Here is a 20,367-nt window from a genome sequence, read left to right as displayed (position 1 = left end):
TACTCTGCATATAAGTTATGTAAGCATGTAGATTGGAGAACCATATTTGTTGACATAATACCATGTGTAGAAAAATGCCCAGAACTGAAACTTTTGTTCTGTTTCCTCCTTAGTCAGTGTTTGTTTTTAAGTATGTAGTGAGCTTTAGAATTCTTTTGGAAAAAAGTGACCTGTGGTCTACATCTGCACAGTCCATTTTGGTAGCCAGTAGCCACATGTGGCTAGCTAACTTTGAGTTAATTAAAATCAAATAGTATGGTTTTCATAGTAGCCGTGTTTTGGGTCATCAACAGCAGCAGAGTAGCATAGATATGGAATATTTTCCTCGTCTCAGAAAGTTCTGTTGGGGAGCCTTGATTTCTTTTGTTTTTTTTTCATGTTTTTCTCAGCATTACTTCTGCATAAGATAGTTGGGGCCTCAGAGTAGTTGCAGTTCTTTCTCTTTATAGATTTTACAAAGAGTTTTGGGCTTTGGCTGTCTTTTATGTATCACCAATTTCATAATATTTAAACATTCTTTACTTCTTAGCCCACATGGGTTTGTTTAGAATGCAGAGGGAATACTATCTTTTAAACCTATTAAAGTTTCTGTTTCTCACTTAAAAAAAAAAAAGAGATGCTGATTGGGCTCTGCCGGGTGTTGGCTGTGGCGCTCGGGGTCTTCGCTCTTCATGGTGGTATGCAGGATCTTGTTTTGGCGTGTGGGGTCTAGTTCTCTGACCAGGGCTGGAACCCCAGCCCCCTGCGTTGGGAGCCTGGCGTTTTCGTCTTAGCCACTGGACCACTAGGGAAGTCCCTTTTCTTTACTTCAAAAACAACTAATCAGCAACTGGAATTGACATTGATTTTTTTTTTTTTTTTTTACTTTTAAAATCTTTTTTGTTTTTTTTTTTAGCTGTATTTATTTGGCTGCTTTGGGTCTTAGTTGCATCATGCAGGATCTTTTGTTGAGGCACACAGACTCTAGTTGTGGCTGGTGGGCTTAGTTGGACTACTTTTGTCAAATTAATTCTGTGACCATATAATTTACCTTTTTGAACCAGGATGCTATTGAGAGAGGGGATGCTATTAACACACTGCAACAGCAAGTGTAAACTGACTGTCTTAAGCAAACCTGGATATAAGGTCAACCTAAATATTAAGAACTTTTATATGTTGAGTTTTTTTCTAACTAAATGCTTTTTTAAACACTTTACATGTATTATCTCATTTAACCCTATACTTTACAAGGTAAGTGAAGGATTTTTTGTTTTATAGATGACAAAGTTGAATCATAAGAGATTAATTTAGGGAGAGAAGATTTGAACCTAGGTCTGACTCTAAACTTCCACTCTTGGCAGCTGCTGTATTGCTCAGAGTAAGGGTCCAAGGAGAAGATTCCGCAGTAAATTAGGAGAGTCCTCACTCAGACAGTAAAGCGTCTGCCTGCAGTGCCGGAGACCGGGGTTCAGTCCCTGGGTCAGGAAGATCCCGTGGAGAAGGAAATGGCATCCCACTTCAGTATTCTTGCCTGGAGAATTCCATAGGAGGAGGAACCTGAACTACAGTCTGTGGGGTTGCAAAGAGTCAGACATGACTGAGAGACTTTCACTTTCACTTCACATAAGAAAACATCCATTTTGTTTTTGTCAGGCTTATTAGATCCAGAGTTAAATATTTAAATTTATTTTCAAGAATAAATGGACATGAATCCACAAGCTGACACAGGCTTTTTCATTTGCCTTGCTGCAAATAAAATGACAAAATGTGTTTTGGAATAGATAATATTTGCCTAGCTTTTTAAAAACAATTTTATTTCTGTTTTGGCCATGCCTTGTGACTTGTGGAATTTTAGTTCTCCAACCAGGTATTGAACCTGGGCCTCTGGCAGTGAGAGGGCAGAGTCCTAATCACTGGGCTGCCAAGGAATTCCTTTGCCTAGTTTTTTGTATCTTTCTTTAAAATGAAAATATGCTTTCCTTCCTACCTTCTTTCGAGGGAATTACAGTATGTATATTTTGACATTAATATAAAGAATGCATGAAAAATTACATAATTCAGTATCTTATGCAGCTTAGCATAGTCAGATACCATCATTTCTTTTATTGCTAAATGGTTATTAAATGGTTTGGATATGTAAAAGTTATGAAAATTTTGTCTCATGTAAGTTTAGGCACAGATGGAGTTAGGTTAGTGCTGTTTCGACAGTTGAGTGAACAGTGTTAGCTGAGTACTAAAAATTCTGAAATGTAATTGTTTTGAATGCTGTTTGAGTTTAGCCGTTGTATTACTAAATTCTTGGTTCAGAAGCAGTAGATCCAAAATTTATTAAAAGAATGATATAAAGTGTTACTTAACTATTGCAAGTGCTTTGTCATATCATTTATGGTCTTTTAAAAGTATATTTGAAATGTCTTCTCTTTGAGAGAAGGCAGGTTTTTTTTTTTTAACAAAAATTATGTATCTGACTGTTTCGGGTCTAGTTGCACGTGGAGTCTCCGTTGCAGTGCTAGGTCTCTGTTGCAGTGCGCAGGCTCAGCAGTTGTGGCTCAGGGCTTAGTTGCATCACAGCCTATGGGATCTTAATTCCCTGACTAGGAATTGAACCTGAGTTCCCTGCATTGGAAGGCAGATTCTTAACTGCTGGACCCCAGGGAAGTTCTGAGAGAAGGCAACTTAATGAAAAAAGTATTAACATGGTTAGCCCAAAGAGTGGCTTCCTGATGAAATCTGATAACCTGCTCTGACCATTAGTTTTCATACATGAGCCATGAATGTGAGTGAAAGATTAATTTTGAGGTTGTTGACTAAGGTATTGTTGTGGTTTTTAGGAGATAAAGATTTTATGTGCTGGTCAAAAGTATACGTTAGCTATAACTTGTATTACATACATGTATACACATATGTACGTGTGTGTGTGTATATATATATATTACACAGTATATATATGTAATATACAGTATTAGAGTAATGTGTTATTCCATCTGGAATTTTGACCTTGCTCTTCTCACCTGATTTTATCATGATAACTAACCTAGAACTTCGAAGCTTCAAACAAGAAGTAGGAGGTGCTTTCTAAGGAGATCTTTGGTTTCCTTGTTCTGTATTAAATATCACTTGCAAGGCTGTAGGTATATGGACTTTGTTTTCGGTACTCATCTTCCTGCCGTTACTTCTTTGTGTGTAGGAAAACATTGTTCAGATAAAACCTTTTGGATGCATTATGTGTATAAAACTCAGCTTTACATATAGTAACTCTTGAATAATCTAGTTTCCTGTAGAAAATATTCACAACTTTTTCTTGAGTATATTTCTTTTTTTTTTTGGTTGAGCTGCATGCAGGATCTTAGTTCTGCAACCAGGGACTGAACCCATGCTCCCTGCGTTTAGGAATCTTAATCACTCAGAGTCTTAACCACTAGGCCAGCAGGAAAGTCTCTTGGCTATATATTTCTTGATACAAGTTATATAGCATTTAATGTGATTTTTTTTTTCCTTCTCCCTGAGTAGTCAGCACCTGAAATGGACCTAATGTGGGATTAAACAAAATCCTAGGGATTTAGCCTGATCTCTGTTTTGCATTGGACAGATATTTGTGTATCAGCTTAGTTTTTTTGAAGGTGATTCTGGAAATGGAAATATCTTTAAGGATTTAATTTGTTGTTTGGTGGTGGTTATGTAAGCATGTTACTGGGGGGAAAGGAAGGAGCCTTAATGAAGTGTAAAATGTTGATTTATTGAAGCAATTTGGGAAAATAAAGTTCTCATTGTTGAGCCTATCTGCTGTTATTTGTTCCTATCCAGCATTCTTGTTTTTATTTTTCAAACCACCTTTTTAGAATACAACATACACTGTGATTTGCATACATTAATTCATTTAATCCTTTGATAATTTTATTAGATCAATGCATCTGTTTTTTAGATGAGAATCAGTACCGTGTTCAAACCTTCACAATAGTGGAGTCAGGATTCTAATCCATGTCAGTCACATGATTGTAAAATTCTTACTCTTAACCGCTCTGCTTAAATTCATTGTACACTTTTTTTTTAAAGGATTATTTTATTCATTTTTGATAGCACCACGTGGCTTGCAGGGTCTTAGGGATCGAACCTGGGACCTCTGCAGTGGAAGCTTGGAGTCCTAACTACTGGACCGCCAGGGAATTACCCTTAATATATACTTTCATGTGCTTATTCTTCATTGTGGAGTTGTTTCTTTGATTTAATCTTAAAGAGCATTGCATTATAAGTCCTATTTCAGTCTTCTAAAGTTGTTTGCAAAAATCTAAATGTGTGTAGCTAAGAAGCTTGTGGGGGTATGTGCGAATGCTTGTACTTTTCTGTCACTATTATAGAGAATTACATCAGTCTTTTTTTTCCTCTGGAGAGGGACTGAGAAAGAAAGTCTGAAGTTAGCACAACTACAGTGTTCATTATACAGCATTTTTTCTTACGCTTGTAAAGTATGCAATCTGAAGACATGCAAAAAGTGCAAAGAATAATACAACTGGTACCTGTGTATTTAAGAGCTCAGTTTAATAAATAAAGCTTTACCACCATAGTTGAGTCTTCTAGGACTGTTCTCTCCTCCTCCAGCCTCTCTTCTGACTTGGTGTTTATGACATCTATGCATTTTTCTAGATTTCTGTTAAAAATATGTGCTTTCCTAAACAAAATGTAGTATTGCTTTTTTCTGTTTTTAAATGTCATGTAAATTTTTTGATACCAGTTTATTTTTGTAACTTTTCTGTTTAGTCTTAATGTTTGTGGGATTCATTCATGGTGTGTGTGTTCTTTACTATTGTATTAGTATTCATTGTATGAATGTGCCCCTTTTTACTTACCTGTTTTCTTGTTTATACTCAGCACTGCCAGGAATATTCTTGTATGTATTTTCTGTTTACTTGGGAAAATTTCTCTAGGGTTTACATCTGAAACTGAAATTGCTGGTTCATGGGTTGTGTACATCTTCACATTATTCTCCAGAGGGATTATACCGGTTTATACTTCCAGTGTATGTATTTCTGTTGCTGCACATCTTAATGCCACATGAAATTGTTAAACTTTAAGGTTTTTTGCCATTCTTGTGGGTATGAAATATTTTAGTCCTAAGTTGTAGTCATCTGATTAGTAGAGAAAATGAGTATCTTCTCAGAAGTATATTAGCCTATAGGTTTCTTTTTCAATTGTTCATTCTCTTATCCCACTTTATTTTTAGCACTTACCATCATTTGACATACAGTATGTAGTTGCTTGAGTGTGTGTTTTACCCCGCCAACCACAAGGTGAGAGACTGTATCCTTTTGTCAGTGTGGTATCTCTAGTGCCAAGCACAGTGCTGGCATATGGTAGGTGTTCAGTAATACTTACTAGATTAATCTTTTTTTACTTAAACAATTGAGTTTCTGCTTTTTTAAAAAACTGATTTGTAGAAGTTATTTAGAGTCTGGATTTTAATTTTTTGTTTATATGTATTGCAAATATATGTAGTTTTGTTTTGATTTCTTAAAGCGTATAGACATGTTTATCAATCTTTACCTTTATGGTTCATACTTAAAATATCTTGTTTCAAATCCTCTACCTTGAATTCATACAAATATTTTCTTACATTTTTCTTTTAAAAGTTTTAAAACTTTTCACGTTTAATGTTTGTTTATATATATATTTTTTTGTCCACTTGGTGTTTATTTTTGTAATGTGATATAGGGGTCTAATTTTATTTTTTCTGTATGATTGGTTTTAATTTTCATTAATATTCGGAATCTCAAGTCCTGACTTGTTTATGGGCTTTGTGGAATGGCCTTCATACTTTGTGTAGTGGTCTTAATACCTTTGTGCCAGGCGTAAAACTTTCTTAACTTTATGCATGAGAAATTGAAAAAATACCAGTGTAATCTAAAACCAGATTTCCAGGAAATAGAAAGCAGGATTGTTAAGTCAGGGGTGGCATTAGTCAAACAGCTTAATTAAATCTTTCAGAGTGAACTCTTCATTTATAGGAATCACTTTGACAGGTGACATAGTTCTCTTAGTAGGATTCGTGGTTATAGTAATCTGTTTTCCTGGTTAAACTTAGGAATATAGAGCTAGTTCTGGTGAACACTTATAAGTGTTCTGGAAATAAGATGCATTTTGTGAGAAACTGTTTAGGAGTGGCTTGGTGGCCTTGAGATTTGGTATTTTGTGGGAAAAAGAGGCTTGCTATCCCTACAGGTGTTTGTAAATTGATGTTGGATTAACACCAGCAAATTTGCAAAGCAGTTGTGAGTTTATAAAGTTAGCAGAACCAGAATATATATGGGCATCTTGGGTAGATTTCCAAAATTGCTGATAAGATCATTTCTGAGTTTGCGCGAGAAGTTTAATTCCGCAGTACTTGGGGAGGAGTTTAATTCCGCAGGACTCGGGGAGGAGTTTTGACCTTGGTGTCAAATCTGGTAGCTTCTTCTGGTTTGTAGTTTAAAAAAGAATACTAAGAAAGAAATAAAATCTCTGAGGGTGAATTTACTTAGGTTCTCCAGCGGGACATGATCATACCTGAATTTGATGCTTGAATAATGTCACAAATATTTGCAGCAGATGATTTAGGCATCACATTCAATCTCTCGTTGCTTGTTTACAGACGAGAGGAAACGTGATCCATCTAGAAGTTGGTTATCCTGGTCAGTTGTGTGCTCAGTCATGTCTGAGTCTTTGCAGCCCCATGGACTGTAGCCTGCCGGGTTCCTCTGCCCGTGGAATTTTCTGGATGAAAATACTGCAGTGGGTTGCTGTTTCCTACTACAGGGGATCTTCCCGACTCAGGGATTGAACCTGCAGCTCTTGTGTCTCCTGCATTGGCAGGTGGATTCTTTGCCACTCACACACCATCCTGGTCTGTTGCTCTCTGCTAAATGGGTTGTTAATCAAATGAACTATTTTGGATAATTTTTTTAGTAAAACTAAGCAGTTGTGGAAGACACGCTCTGAACATACCATCCACTTATCCAACTCTAAAATTAAGAGTTTGGGGGGAATTCCTTGGAGGTCCAGTGGTTAGGATTCGGTGCTTTCATTACTGTGGCCCAGGTTCAGTCCCTGGTTGGGGAACTAAGATCTTGAAGCTGCATGGCAGGGCCAAAAAAATTAAAGTTGAATATTTGTTAATTGAAATTTCTTTCAAATAAACCTTCAATGGATTATTTATTTTTTGAAATTTATTTTTGGCTATGGTGGGCCTTAGTTTCTGCTGGGGGTTTTCTGTAGTTGTGTTGAGTGGGGGCTACTCATAGCAGTGGCTTCTCTTGGTGGAGCACAGCCTCTAGGGTGTGGGGGCTCAGTAGTTGTGGCACACGGGCTTAGTCACCCTGCAGCATGTGGAACCTTCCTGGACCAGGTCTGTGTCCCCTGCATTGGCAAGCAAATTCTTAACCATTGGACCACCAGGGAAGTCCAGATTTATTCTTACTTAGCATCCCTCAGGCTTCTAGTAGAGTATGTTTTAGTCGAATAATAAGACTATTTAGGAAAGACGGCTTTCATAAAACAAACTGAAATTTTTTTATCTCCCCCCTGCTCCCCGTCCCAGATAATAAGTAAAGTAAGTGAGTTGCTCAGTTTCCAACTCTTTGTGACCTCATGGACTGTAGCCCCCCTGGGCCCCTCTGTCCATGGAATTCTCCAGGCAAGAATATTGGAGTGGGTAGCCATTCCCTTCTCCAGGGGATCTTCCTGACACAGGGATTGAATCCAGGTTGCTTGCGTTTCGGGCAAATTCTTCACTGTCTGAGCCACCAGGGAAGCTCAGATAATAAGTAACTGGGAAGAAAAATAAGAAATTAGAGCAGACAGGATGAAATTTATAGTTTAAGGTTCTTTAACAGATACAGGGTAGCATGATAATGTGAAAAGAACTGGAACATACCGAGAGCCACGGGCCTTTAGCTCTAGTATTGCCTCACCTTCGTGGGCAGATCTCCCTTTTTCTGGGTTTAATTTTCCTCTGTAAAGACTAGGGTTATTGTACTAGATAATGATCTCTATGTGTGCTTCCAGTTCTTAATGCTCTGTGACTCTAAATCTGATACACTCCTAGGTCAGATTGGAGTGGACCATGGTCTCTTAATCACAGGACTCTCGCTCTTTGATTAAATCTAGCTATAGACTGCCTCAGGTACATGCCCACTAACTACATGGTCTGATGATAATGCTCTCTTCTCTTAGACTCTAAGTCACAATTGTTAACTTTTTTTTTTTTTTTTTTTTTTTACAAATAACTGTTTTAGTGATAGTTAGAAATAAGTCATGAAAGTTATAAACATAGGTTGGAAGTGTTATCAGCACCAGGGTCTTGGCAGAATAATGATAATACTGAGCAGAGGGAAACTGCTCTGTTGTGTTATAAGTACATGAAAGGAAGCAAGTTTTTTGATTTATCTTTGTGCTTTCCACAGCGCCCAGTGAAGGATATTAACAATTACCTATTAAAAAATTATATATTACTATTATTTATATGAGTCCTTGCTGTATTACTATGCACTGTACTATGATTTAGATGTTTTTCTCATTTAATCACTACAGTAGCTTATGAGATAGTGTTGCCCTTATTTTATAGATCAGGAAACTCAGACTTAAAAAAGTCAAAGTGCTTTAAACTAGTTTTTACAAGACACCAGAGCCTGTGCTCTTTCTTGCCTCAATATGCTGCCTAGCAAAGACAATATCCATCGGGTACACTCAGTGAATGCTAACTCAGTGAAGTGTACTTGTGGAATGTTTTATGTTCATTGTTTTGGATCTTTATATTAGTGTTTTAATTTAGTTTTAATTTGGTTTGTGCTGCATGGCATGCAGAATCTTAGTTTCCCAACCAGGGATTGGACCCATGCCATGTGAGTCGTAACCACTGGATCACCAGTGACTTTCCCCGTTAGTATTTTTAGAGGTGGCAGTGGTAAAGAATCGCCTGCCAATGCAGGAGATGCAAAATGACCCAAGATGCCAGTTTGATCCCTGAGTTTTTAGAAATATCAGTATTTTTAGAACAGAGTAATAGCCAGTTGTAATAGATCAACTGAGTATCTTACTAGTGAAAGTGAAGTCGCTCAGTCGTGTCTGACTCTTTGGGACCCCATGGACTGTAGCCTAACAGGCTCCTCCGTCCATGGAATTTTCCAGGCAAGAGTACTGGAGTGGGTTGCCATTTCCTTCTCCAGGGGATCTTCCCAACCCAGGGATCGAACCCGGGTCTCCCGCACTGCAGACAGACGCTTTACCATCTGAGCCACCGGAGAAGCCCTTACTAGTAGGACATCCTTAAGGCAAGGCAACATGTATGTGGTTGGTTGTTGTGTTCCAAAATAGAAAAATTAAACCTGAGAGGGGGACTAGAAGTCGAGGATAGAGAGGGTAGAAATTAGGAAGGGAACTTCTTTTCATTATGTATTCTTGTAGAATTTGAAATTTTTACTGTGCATGTATTACTGAAATGAAAAAACTTGGTAAAAAGAAGAATTAAACATGCAGTTTGCTCAGGCAAATGATTCTGCACATTTTCGCCCTTTTAAAAACTGTATTTGCTGCAACATGGATGAACCTTGAAGACACATTAGGTGACATGTTAGATATAAAGGACAGCACTGTGTGATGCCACTTGGATAAGTACCTGGAGTAGTCAGCTTTCACAGAGACAGTGCTGATAGAATGGTGGTGGGGTGTGTTACTTTTTAAGTGGGTACACAGTTTGTTTTGCAAGATGTAAAAGCTCTGGAGATGGACACTGCTGGTGCTCACATACCAATGTGAATGTTCTGAATGCCACAGGTGTGTTTTGTGTCATGTATATTTTACCATAGTAAAAAGCCACATTATATAAATAATATGTACTCATTTATTTGTCATTCAACACTGGGGATACAAAAAGGAATTTAATCAAGTACTTGCCCTCAAGAGTAAAATAGTCTAGTAAGTAGTACATGATTAGTATTATTATTTTTCAAGGAAATAGAGGCTGAAGTTGTAAGGAAATGGTGAAAGCTTATAAAAAGTTATGATAAAGAAGTTCTAGAAAAGTAGATGTTATTTTTCCAACAGTCTTACATGCTGGATAAGCCAGAGGATTCAGAGGAGAATTATTTTGCCCTGAGGCACTTTTGCATAGCCCGAGAACAAGATTTTAAAAACCACCTGTCTGGGTCGGAACTGTCGGGCGCGCAGATGGCATGTTGATGACTCTCCGCTCTTGTAAATTGAGAACCTGGGGCACAGGATACTGCTGTCATTCAGGGGTCATGCTCATTCAGCCTGGAATCAAGTATAGGTTTGGGTTTCTTTCCAGAGTGGTCTGTGTCTTTACAAGATTTTGAAGATGTATGTGTCTTATATTCTGAGTCTGCCATAAATCCAAATTCTGAATTATCAGGAGAATGTAATTGTTTAACAACCATGTGACTACCCATACCAGCTAGTTGAAGTCTTGTCTATTAACTGTCACCTTGATATTGCCCTGACTAGTATTTTATAATGAGTACTGATGGTGTGCTAATAAGTACTAGTAACTTTATGCATATTAATTTATTCTATTTTTATAACCCCTTATAGTAAGAGAGCTTCCCTTGTGGCTCAGCTGGTAAAGAATCCACCTGCAATGTGGGACCTGGGTTTGATCCCTGGGTTGGGAACATCCCCTGGAGAAGGGAATGGCTACCCACTTAGTATTCTGGCCTGGAGAATTCCATGGACTGTATAGCCCATGGGGTCGCGAAGAGTCAGACATGACTGAGTGACCTTCACTTCACTTCACTTAGAGTAGGAACCAGCTTTACAGATAACAGAGATGGTGAGATTTAATTAAGAAGCTTATCACGGATCTCAGAGTTACTAGTTGGTTGTGTGAAAATCAGTATCTAGGCAGTCTGGTTTTAGAGCGTGTGTCTTTTATTACGGGATTCCCTGGTGGGTCAGAGTTACAGAGTCTGCCTGCAATGTGGGAGATCTGAGTTCAATCCCTGGGTTGGGAAGATGGAGAAGAAAATGGCAACCCATTCCAGTATTCTTGCCTGGGAAATCCCATGGACTGAGGAGCCTGGCGGGCTACAGTCCATAGGGTCGCAGAGTCAGACACGACTGAGTGACTTCACTTTCTTTTCTTTTCTTTTGTTATTGGTTGCTGTTGTTGTTCAGTCGTGTCCAGCTCTTTGCCACCCCATCAACTGCAGCACGCCAGGCTTCTCTGTCCTCCAGTATTTCCTGGAATTTGCTTAAATTCATGTCCACTGAGTTTGTTGGTTAGTGCTTTGCAAATTGCTCTAGGTTGATTGATTGCTAATTTTATTTGCATTATTGTACGTTGTTAGACATAGTATTTTAAAAAGTGACATATTCTACCATTTGAGACCTTGTGGTTGTGAGAACTACTGTTTATTAAGGGTTTATTCTTATTTGGGCATTTGCACTAAATGACTGTTAGACAATTAGGTAAATTGAATACAGTTTTTATAATACAGTTGTGTTAGTGAGAAGAATGGATTCTTTTGGGGGGATAGCACTTCCTTTTATTGGGGTCCAAAATTAACCCATCAAAATTGGTGGCAAATGTTCATCTGTAAATGATGAAACGTGTAGTGAGAGTTTACATATGTCATCTTTGACAGTTTCTTTTCACAGAGATAGGTCCTGCCAAATACTAATAATAACCTATGAGTATATGATTTTAATTGAGCATATTTTTTACTTGGAAAGCATTTATAGAATTCTGTTAGATTGTTTTCTTGATATTTGCTTTTTAGGCCCCCCCCCCCCATTACACTGCACATTAATCATTTCCAACTGAAGATTAAATGGAAGCATCTCAGTTGCATTTAGGTGGATTTTGAAATACAAATATTTCCTTTGCACTTCCATTAAAGAAATATACTGAAATGTAGCTTGAGCTAAGAAAATAGATCTGCTTCAAATTTGTATGGGAATGAAGATTTTGCTTGTTTTGAGTGTTGCTAGTACAGGAAGTGAAGAAAGTAACATTACTTGTGATTCAAACAAATGTTCAGTGTAATTTGCTGTAGTATGTTTTCCTTTGAAGTGCTGTTTTGTTAATTTTCAAGTGGATTTATTAAGAAATGTTATTAAATTTGCAGCAAAAGTTAATTTCAAAAGCCATTAACTATCCATTAATGGTGTTTAATGGTGATTCTTCAGAAAAATTCACAAAATCAGTTTTGAGCTTAAAAAATTGCAATGAATTTTACTGCTGCTAAGCCATTTAACTGCTGTTTGGTAGGGCAAGTCAGACATCATGTATTTCTGACAGAAATTCATAGAACTGATGATGGTTAAGTCTGCAAAAGTGGACTGAGAGGGAATGAAAGTCACTCTTGTCAATACTGGATCAGTAGCACATGAGAGATTTTTTTGAGTACCTGCTGATGAGCAGTACAGTAAATAAACCATAAGCTTTAAATACTTTATAATCAATATTTCTGTACATCTTAGCATATTCACGTTCAGACTATATTGAATTAATGTTCTCTCAACTTTTTGGAAAGCAATGGCACCCCACTCCAGTACTCTTGCCTGGAAAATCCCATGGACAGAGGGGCCTGGTGGGCTGCAGTCCATGGTGTTGCGAAGAGTCGGACACGACTGAGCGACTTCACTTTCACTTTTCACTTTCATGCATTGGAGAAGGAAATGGCAACCTACTCCAGTGTTCTTGCCTGGAGAATCCCAGGGATGGGGGAGCCTGGCGAGCTGCCGTCTATGGGGTCACACAGAGTCGGACACGACTGAAGCAACTTAGCAGCAACTTTTGGAAAAGATTTTCACCAGAAATTGTTCCATACAGTTGTCCAGTGTTTAGTCGCTTGAAACTCATCACTGACTTCACTAAACCACTGAGTAAGGATCAATAATATCTCTTGAATCATAAAGAGCCATGAAACACCACCAAGAATCATTTGGGTTTTTTGAAAATGAATTTTTATTTTTGAACAGTTTGATTTACAGTCTGGGAAAATAGAGTATGTTCCCATGTATACCCCATTTAACACCTTTTTTCTGTAAACACCTGTTGCCCCTGTTAACACCTACTAACATTAGTGTGGTACATTGCTCGCAACTGATGAACCGATACTGGTACATTCTTATTAACTGAAGTCCGTACTTGAGTTTTCTTAGTTTTTATCTAATGTACTTTTCCTGTTCCACATTCTCATTTAGGATATACATTAAGTTGTCATGTCTCCTTAGGTTTCTCTTGGCTGTGACAGTTTCTCACACATTTTTTGATTTTTGGTGATCTTAACAGCTTTGAGGATTGCTGGTTAGCAGTATTATAGAATGTCCCTCAGTTTGGATTTGTCTAATGTTTTTCTCATGAGTAGACTAATGTTATGGATTTTGGGGAGAAAGACCAGAGAGGTAAAGTGCTATGTCATATTAAGGAGTACGTGCTATCAATGTGACTTCTTGTTAACCTTAATTATCGGATTAGGTTTCTCAAGTATAAATTACTCCCTTTCCTTCCATAATGTACACCGAAAGAAAATATCTAGACACACTCACCTCCACTTGAGTGGAGAGTTATATTCCACCTCCTTGAGGGTGACTTGAGTATATTAGTATGGATCCATGGGTATTTTTTGTTATAATCCAGTACTTAATTTTGTTACAGTTTTTCTGATTGTTACTATTGAGAGCTCTTTCAGTTGGACAGGAGCGTCCTTTTGACATACCACCTTTATTGTCTGCGGTGTTGCTTTTTTGTTATTGTTCAGCACTTCTTTGTTTTCTGGCACTGTAAGGTACTCCCAAGCTCATGCTGTGTATCCCTTCCCCCAACCCTAGATTCAGCCATTTCTCCAAGGAGTCCTGGTTTCTCTTATTGGAGAATGTATTAGAATTCAAGATCTGGGTCCTGGAGGGTAGTTGCTTCTCAGCTGACAATGCAAGAAATATATCTATACTAATACATATATTCTGTATACTTATAGAAATATCTGTAAGTATTTGATATTTCTATATATATCAGTTTTTATCTATAAGCATGAATACTGATACCTCCAACTCTAATCCAGTACCTCATTGATCATTCTAGTCTTTGCCTCTTTTATGTTTAACCTCCCACTTCCAGCAGTGTGAATCTTGACTGTCACCATCTGCCATGCATTTACTTATTAGTTCTAGTATACATGTATGTAGTAGTTTCAGGATTGTTAACCTGTACCCTTTAACAGCTATGACAAACCTAGACAGTGTATTAAAAAGCAGAGACATTACTTTGCCGACAAAGATCTGTCTAGTCAAAGCTATGGTTTTCCCAGTAGTCATGTATGGATGTGAGAGTTGGACCATAAAGAAAGCTGAGCCCCGAAGAGTTGATGCTTTTTTTTTTTTTGAGTTGATGCTTTTGAACTGTGGTGTTGGAGAAGACTCTTGAGGGTCCCTTGGACTGCAAGGAGATCAAACTAGTCAATCCTAAAGGAAATCAGTCCTGAATATTCATTGGAAGGACTGATGCTGAAGCTGAATCTCCAGTATTTTGGCCATCTGATGTGAAGAACTGACTCATCAGTAAAGACCCTGATGCTGGGAAAGATTGAGGGCAGGAGGAGAGAGGGATGACAGAGGATGAAATGGTTGGATGGCATCACTGACTCAATGGACTTGAGTTTGAGCAAGCTCCAGGAGTTGGTGATGGACAGGGAATCCTGGTGCACTGCAGTCTAAGGGGGTTACAAAGAATCACACACGACTGAACAACTAAACTGAACTGAACCTTTTAACAGGAGCTTCCCAGGTGACACTGGTGGCAAAGAACCTGCCTGCCAGTGCAGGAGACAGAAGAGACATGGGTTTGATCCTTGGTTTGGGAAGATTGCCTGGAGGAGGCATGATAACCTACTCCAGTATTCTTGCCTGAAGAATCCCATGGACAGAGGAGCCTGGTGGGCTATGATCCATAGAGTCACAGAGTCAGACACAACTGAAGTGACTTTGCATGCACACATGCACCCTCTAACAACTTGACAACTGGAATAGTTTTAACAGCTAGAATACAGGGGTTATATGGAGTTCTTTTTGCTTTTTATCTTGTTTCTGTTGCCCTTATTTCCATAGTTGCATAGGTGAGCACCTTTCCCCTCCATCTGCCCTATTTTTTAATTGACTACTTATATTGCTCCTGTTGTCCTCAACCCTTCAAACCAAAAGGCTAATAGTCTTTAAGTTCATTTTCTGTAGACACATTTCTTAGGCTGCTGCAGTGAAACATGACTTAATTAACTCACTATAATTAAATGACTTTCCTCCTTATGCTAATAGGTATAATACTCAGAAACTTATTTTGGTTGTATAACCTTTATTTTTTTGATTTTATAAAGATTTTCTGGGACTTCCCTGGTGGTCCAGTGGCTGAGACTCTGAGCTCCCAGTGCAGGGGGCCCAGGTTCAATCCCTGGTCGGGGAGCTAGATCCCACATGCTACAACTAAGACCCAGAGCAACCAAATAAATAAATAAAATTAAAAAAAAAAGATTTTCTGTTGTGATAAGGTACTCTGTTTTAAATTAAAATATTTTTTTCCAGCAATTGGTTTCCTGTGAATTGGGAATATTATGTGAGTACTTAGTTTGGTAATGCCAACTCTTGTATTCTTGGCACAGCTATGATGTCATTTCATAATGAACACAGAGTGTTGCCATCTAATTGTATTTAAAAAAGCACCCACACTCCACACTGTGTCTTAAATGGGTAACATTCAAAGTCCATTTTTCTTTTGTTTTGACGTGTGATACATGCTGGTAATTGAATAGTAATAAAATGTGATATGACAGAATACATGGTACTTGAAATGCTTTTTAGGGACAGTTATTTCACCAGAATTTGTAGCGGCGCTAAGTGGTGAGGCCTCTGCTTATAGTCACTTTTGCACCTATTCTGCTGCTGTGTATTATGAAGGATGGATGTGGCTGTGTTCCAGTAAAGCTGTTCATACATACTGAAATTGGAATTTCATAGAATTTTCACATGTCATAAAATACTTTGATATTTTTCTACCATTAAAAAAAAAGTAGAAATTGGGGAGTTCCCTGGAGGTCCAGTGGTTAAGACTTCATGCTTTCACTGCAGTGGCCTGGGGTTCGATCTCTGGTTGAGCAACAGCATATTAAAAAGCAGAGACATTACTTTACCGACAAAGATCCGTATAGATCTATGATCTGTAAATCTGTATAGATCTAAATGACATATAGATCAAAGCTATGGTTTTTCCTGTAGTCGTGTGGATGTGAGAGTTGGACCATAAAGAAAGCTGAGCCCTGAAGAATTGATGCTTTTGAACTGTGGTGTTGGAGAAGACTCTTGAGAGTCCCTTGGACTGCAAGGAGATCCAACCAGTCCATCCTAAAGGAAATTAGTCTTGAATATTCATTGGAAGGACTGAAACTCCAATACTTGGGCCACCTGATGCGAAGAACTGACTCATCAGAAAAGACCCAGATGCTGGGAACGATTGAAGGCAGGAGAAGGGGATGACAGAGGGTGAGGTGGTTGGATGGCATCACTGACTGAATGGACATGAGTTTGAGCAAGCTCCAGGAGTTGGTGATGGACAGGGAAGCCTGGCCTGCTGCATGCAGTCCATGGGGTCGCAGAGAGTCGGACGCGACCGAGCAACTGAACTGAACTGAGCAACTAAGATCCTACAAGAAGTTCTGGCTGCCAAAAAAGAAAATGTAGAAACTCTTCTTAATGAATGTACAAAAACAGGTTGAGCTTTTTGACATCATTTGCTCAACTCCCTAGCATAGAAGACCCTGTATGCTGGACATGGTTGGCAGTATTAGCCTTTCTCTTCAAAACCATTCATAGTAAATTCACCAGTCTTGGATTCAGTCTTGGTGTGCCTGCTTGAAAGCAGAGAAGCTACTTGGAGCAAGACATTGCACAGTTCTCTGTAGTAAAACCCTAAAGGGTTATTTGCCTAGCTGTCATAATCTTATCAGTTCCTAGTATTTTTTTTTTTTTTCTTTAAATTGGGAAGTGGCTAAGATTAAATTTTGTCTACTTTAATTAAAATTGACTACTTTGGGTTAACTTGAATAGAACACAGGGTCCTCTTTTGTTCACTTTTATTCAATTTGCTTTTGAAACTAGAACACATTATTAGAGATGGAGAGAGGAGAGAGAGTGTGTTAACTGGTTAGAATGTAAAGAGGTAGATGTATTGGAATAGTTCTTTAATAAGTGCATTGTAAGCAGTTCCCAGTTTTGTAGGAGTCATCAGGGATTCCCTCAAGCTGACTCTTGTGAGCCCCTGTGCCCCTGCATTTAGAAGCAGGGAAAGAGGTTCCGGTTGATGTAATCTAGGATGAACTCCCAGAATGACCTGCAAGAATATATACAAAAGTATTTTGAAAGAATGAGTTCTCGTAAGTGCTGTGGTTTTGCTGTTTATCAACTAAGTAAATATAGACCAACATTGTCATTAATTTGCTAAATGGCCCGACTGAATAGTAATTTCTTCTGGTAACTCTTATCCTATTAGTTTTAACAGGTTTTTGTTGCCGCTTTGTAATGTTAATTATCTGATAACCTTTGGTACAGGTCAAGAGTTTATTGCTTGTGTATTCAGTTTACTCAGCAGACACATAGCAGTGTTAGGTAATAGACTTTGTAGCCCTGTGAGTATTAACAGACATAATGATATGCTTGTCTAGGGTAACACCAAGAAACAGTACCTGACCCAGCCTAGGTGAGCCCAGGACAGCTTGCTGGGGATAGAGACCCTCCTAAGAATGAGTTTGGCTGAGAGGGTAGGAGGCTCTCGGCTGAGGGCCTGACACCTACTGAGAGACTAGCTTAAGGAAATGCATTCCTTTCTTTCCTAGCTAAATAAGCAAGGCTTCAGCTATGTGCAAACCACAGGTTTCAGAGAGAGCTAAGGTGGGTATCCTTGATTGAATAAATGAATAAGTGAAAAAAGAAAAGGTTAATGTCAAGATTGCATCTTCAGATTATTTAATTCTTGGGTGCCTTCTTACTCTGGGCTTCCCAGGTAGGGCTAGTGGGAAAGAACCTGCCTGCCAGTGCAGGAGATATAAGAGACGTGGGTTCGATCCCTGGGTTGGGAAGATCCCCTGGAGGAGAGCATGGCAGATCACTCTAGTATTCTTGCCTGGAGAATCCCATGGACAGAGGAGCTGACAGGCTATGGTCCATAGGGTCGCAAAGATTCAGACATGACTGAGGCAACTTGGCATGCTTTACAGGATTTTGAATCAATGATAGACTAGGAGTGAGCATGTTAACTACATATTGAGTTTGCTGATGTTGGAACTTTGTTTTTCTGTTTGGTATAATGCTGCATCGCTTTGATACGTGGCCATGTTAATGTTTAGATCAGGAAATACTTAAACACTTGGATCTGAAAGGTTTTCTTGTGCTTTAAGGGATGAATGTGGGGAGTTGTTTTAACTTGAAGTGTATTTATCAGTAGTTCAGCCTACTTGAAGGTTTTTGTTTAAAGCATCTAATTCTTCTAAAGTTCTTCTCCAAGTTGAATTATGGAGTTTGCAAATTCAGCCTATATAATGCAGGCTGCCAGTGAAAGGTATCAGATTACAAGAGGAAGGTTTTAGCTTTCCCTACTGCAGCCTTACTGTAAGGAGGTGGGGTGAATGAAAATGAGTTTAGGAGACAGACAGAGACCCTCAAGCCAGTATACTTTGAGAGAGAATCCTGTGTCCACTTGAAATGAAGTTGAGAGCTAAAGGAGAGTTTCTGCTTATAGATTCCAGGCATCTGTATTTCAAGGTGCAGTCTGCGAGGTTTGGCTAGCTATTTTATCACTGCTTATTTCTTCTCATTTCAGAGTTGTATTCTGACTTGGTAATTTGGAGAAGCCAGTGGCACTTCACCTGTCTGGGGTGTGCTGCAAGTCAAATCATTGTTCAGATAAGGTAAATGCATGATGGTAAAAGGAACTAATAGTAATTTTTGTGCCTTCTAAAACCAGTCTTATGCTTTTTATCCAGAAGATTCCTTTTGAGTTTTTAATAACATGTTTATTCACTTGGACGTATTAAAAAAGATCAGCCATAAACTTGACACATATATAGTCACTGTTAATAGTTTGGGGAACAGACTCTTTTTATGCATATGTTACTCGGATATGTGTAATCAAAATTGGAGTTGTGCTTTTTTGTCTGGTTCTTGTTTTAACATTCTGTTTGCAATTTTAAATGACTCACGATATTTTACCATTGATATTCCATATAATTTATGTAACTAGTTCCTTTTTGGTAAACATTTTAGGCTTTTCTCTCAGGTTTCCGTGTCTTAGATAACTATGTGACGAACATGAATAAATTCATGTATATAGTAGATTTCCCCCCATAGTATACTTTGTTTTCTTAAATTTTAAAAAGCATTTTATATATTTATTTCTCTTTTTGTTTCTCTTTTTTAATTAATGCATGTAGGAAAATCCGGTACATAGTTATGTCAGACCCTCAGCTCCACAGGGCCTTTTTGGTTTTTAGTTGCAGCGTGTAAACTCTGAGTTGCAGCATGTGGGATCTAGTTCCCTGATCAGGGATCAAACTCCAGGCCCCTTGCATTGGGAGTGCAGAGGCTTAGCTACTGGCCTACCAGGAAAGTCCCTTCATAAAGCATTTGATGAAAAACAAGCCCTCCCACCCCCTTCCCAGTCCCTCAGATCAGATCAGATCAGATCAGTTGCTCAGTCGTGTCCGACTCTTTGTGACCCCGTGAATTGCAGCACGCCAGGCCTCCCTGTCCATCACCAACTCCCGGAGTTCATTGAGACTCACGTCCATCGAGTCAGTGATGCCATCCAGCCATCTCATCCTCTGTCGTTTCCTTCTCCTCCTGCCCCCAATCCCTCCCAGCATCAGAGTCTTTTCCAGTGAGTCAGCTCTTTGCATGAGGTGGCCAAAGTACCTAGAAGCAGTCATTTCCAGTTCTTCACCGTTTCTTTGGTATTACTTCTAAATAGCTTGTTTTGCTGCTTATGGATTTTCCAGTTTGGGGTATTATCTATTCCTACCTTGGATAGTGGTAGAATTCTCTGACTTCCTCACACATCCATATTTATTGTCACTCTGACTGTAATGTAATTTTGGTTAGAGAGCCGTATTCACTGTTAATGATATTAAGGTTATGTATAGCTTATTCACAGCTAAATCATGATGTGTGCTGTGGTTAATTTTATTTGTACAACTGGTTATTTTCTCTTTTGTTAATATTTATCTTTTTCTGGTCTGTTTTGCTTAGTTTCTGTGTTCTTATTATTAATTTCTTTCTTAAACTCTACCCAGAAGTGTAAATCTTGCTCAGTACTTTAAACATTTTGGTTATATTATCAATTTTATCTTCGAGATATTTTCTAAT

General features: G+C 38.5%; 1 protein-coding gene across 4 annotated transcripts in view; it reads left to right on the top strand.

The window, feature by feature from the left end:
* Nucleotides 1-20,367, top strand: part of THRAP3 (thyroid hormone receptor associated protein 3) — a 72,273-nt gene that overhangs the window by 8,398 nt on the left and 43,508 nt on the right. For 3 of the 4 annotated variants that reach the window (XM_005892656.2, XM_070368424.1, XM_070368422.1), the window contains exon 2: nt 18,827-18,914. The exons of the other annotated variant lie outside the window; for it this stretch is intronic. The gene's annotated coding sequence lies outside the window, so the exon portion shown is untranslated. The remainder of the gene's footprint in view (nt 1-18,826; nt 18,915-20,367) is intronic. 4 annotated transcript variants of the gene reach the window in all.

The sequence above is a fragment of the Bos mutus genome, chromosome 3 (genome assembly GCF_027580195.1).
Source record: "Bos mutus isolate GX-2022 chromosome 3, NWIPB_WYAK_1.1, whole genome shotgun sequence".
NCBI classification, from domain to species: Eukaryota; Metazoa; Chordata; class Mammalia; order Artiodactyla; family Bovidae; genus Bos; species Bos mutus.
Note: the sequence above shows the minus strand (reverse complement) of the source record. Positions and strands in the feature narration are given on the sequence as shown.